General features: G+C 40.6%; 1 pseudogene; it reads left to right on the top strand.

Annotated features, from left to right (window-relative positions):
* The first annotated feature begins 623 nt into the window (after positions 1-623).
* On the top strand, positions 624-1,415 carry LOC133847830 (putative uncharacterized protein DDB_G0271606; annotated as a pseudogene).
* The last annotated feature ends 1,451 nt before the right edge of the window (positions 1,416-2,866 follow it).

The raw sequence follows: 2,866 nt of genomic DNA, 5'->3' as shown, positions 1-2,866 counted from the left end.
CAATTTCTTGAATAAATGAATATCGAACAAATACTGCAGTCTATATTTTAAAATTCCATTCTAACATTAGTACTATTTTTTAATACAATTCCAATAAATAAGCAAGTAAATATAGAAAATAGAGTTTATACTTTTGAATATTTATTTAATACTTTAAACTTCAGTTTGATAAAATTATAGAGAAAATAATATAGAACAATAATATACAATATTTGATTTTTAGGGGAAAATATAGTCACCAAAAACCCGCTTTAATTTAATAGCAGATAAATCGTTAAACTAAAAGTGGCAAAATATGCCAATAAATCATTTTTAGACAACATTAAAAAACAATTTGTAAAATGTCAATTGCAAAAGGGTATTAAATTATGAATATACAAACTTTTATAAGTTTCAAAAGAGAGAGAAAAGCAATCAAAATTCGAAGTAATCTTTAACACGTTTTGAAACATGACTTTTTGCACTCTATTGTAATTATCATTATTGTGAAGCTGGAGCTAAAAATTACAAATAAAAAAAATAATATATAAACTTTTTGGCAGTGACTTTTTGCGATCTTTTAATCCGCTTTGAAATGAGAACAGGGTATCAAAAAGCAACTGCAGTGTGTGTGTGTACAGGTAATGACAAACAGCGTGCCTACAACAGGCGACAGACAGACACAAGATACACAACAGCAGTCACAACAACAACAGCAACCAAAAGAGCAGCAGCAGCAGCAACAAAAGCAGAAACAACAGCAACCAAAGCAAAAGCAGCCACAACAACAACAACAATAGCAGCAGCAACCAAAGCAGCAAGAACAACAAACAAGGCAACAACAACAGCAGGAGCAACAACAACAACAGCAACAGTCAAAGCAGCCACAGCAACAACAACAGCAGCAGCAAGAACAACAACCAAGGCAACAACAACAGCAGAAACAACAGCAGGAGCAACAACAGTAACAACAACAACAACAGCAACAGTCAAAGCAGCCACAACAACAACAGCAGCAGCAGCAGCAGCAGCAACCAAAGCAGCAAGAACAACAACCAAGGCTACAACAACAGCAGAAACAACAGCAGGAGCAACAACAGTAAGAACAACAACAACAGCAACAGTCAAAGCAGCCACAACAACAACAGCAGCAGCAGCAGCAACCAAAGCAGCAAGAACAACAACCAAGGCTACAACAACAGCAGAAACAACAGCAGGAGCAACAACAGTAAGAACAACAACAACAACAACAGTCAAAGCAGCCACAGCAACAGCAGCAACAGCAGCTTCAGCGGACACGGTACCAAGAAACATTTCCTGTCACGCCGCCAACAACAACGCGACAGCAACAAGCACAAGAACAACAGCAACAACAACAATCAGGAGAACTACAGCAACAACAACAACAATCAGGAGAACTACAGCAACAACAACAACAACAACAATAGCAAGCAGGAGTACAACAACAACATCTTTGTTGTCTGCTGCAGCTTTGTGATTTCGCTGGGCCGCGTTGTCTTTGTCATCGACATGCGAAACAAATGACCTTGCCAGCAACTGCTGCTGCTGCTGCTGCTGCTGCAACAAGTTTGCCAAACATTTTTTGGGCGCTTTTGTATTTTAATTTTGTATTCTTTTTTTGTTGGTCTTTGTACAAATGCGAAGCACAAAGATTGAAAGAAAAGGAGAGAGAGAGAGGGAGTCAGAGATAAATTGCGTTTATAAATAAATCAGTTTACGATGGCGAAGAGCAGAGTATGTCATTGCCTTTGGCCAGGATGTTGTCGACGACAGTTGCTGATGTGCTTGTTGCCACTTTTGCGCGCAATTTTTTGAGTTTCTTTTTTTTTCTTTTTTTTTCTTTTTTGGTGTGTTTGTGGCCTCAACAACAGCAAGAACAGTAAGCAGCAAGCTGCCTTGCTGACTGACTGACTGAGTGACTGAGTGACTGTGTGAGTGACTGCAAATGTCGCTGTCAGAGCTGCTGAAGTTGTCACAGTTGTTGTTGTTGTCGCTTTAGCTGTCACTGTCACTGACTCTGACTCTGCGACTGTCACTGTCACTGTCACTGCCATTGTCACCGATTCAGTGAACTGTGACTGTTACTCTCTAACAGTGACTTTGACTTCCCGGCACGTTATAAATTTTGTGTCGCTGACAGCAACAGTTGCAGCAGCAGCAGCAGCAACAACAACAAATCAAAATCAACGCTACGCATCAATGTTTGCCCCAAAGCAACATGCAACAATGACCTTAGAGGTGTGTGTGCAAATTAATTCATCGACGATAAGCAGCAGAGACCGAGACCGAGACTGAGAGTCGAGAGTCGAGGCAAGTTGATGTCCCGCCACCATCATTAAGTTTGGCCGAGTGACCAAGTGTGTTTAGTGGCAGCCACCTCGAGGCAACTTTGCCAGTTATTGTCCAGCTGGTTGCAGCAGCCCTTCGTTGAGTAGCTCTCTCTGTTCGCTAAATCGCTGCACATTAAATGCAATTAAGAAATGATTGAAATCATAAATTAGCCCTAATTGGCCATAGGAGGCGAAACACTGCAACTAAAGCTCCACTTCTTGTTGTTGCAGCTGCTTCACTGTGGCGGCTCTTCGGGTCTCTTTAGATGCGCCACATGCCACGGCACGTACTCAAACTCAAACTCGTTGCACAAATTGTAGGGTGTACGTTAGGGTGTATTTTTAGCTACCGGCAACTACAGTGGAAACATATGCACAATTATTGATATGATCTCTTTTCCTCTCCCTCTCTGCCTCTCTGCCTCTCTTACTTGTCAACAACTATGTTGAATTAACAGCACTTGACATGCACCGCCTTGCTCCACTTTGAAATACTAAATAATAATGAAACTATATCATAATTCACTTGTTTCCTA

This window comes from Drosophila sulfurigaster, chromosome X (assembly GCF_023558435.1).
Source record: "Drosophila sulfurigaster albostrigata strain 15112-1811.04 chromosome X, ASM2355843v2, whole genome shotgun sequence".
NCBI lineage: Eukaryota > Metazoa > Arthropoda > Insecta > Diptera > Drosophilidae > Drosophila > Drosophila sulfurigaster.
The sequence above is the reverse complement of the archived record's forward strand: the minus strand, read 5'-3'. Positions and strand labels throughout refer to the sequence as shown.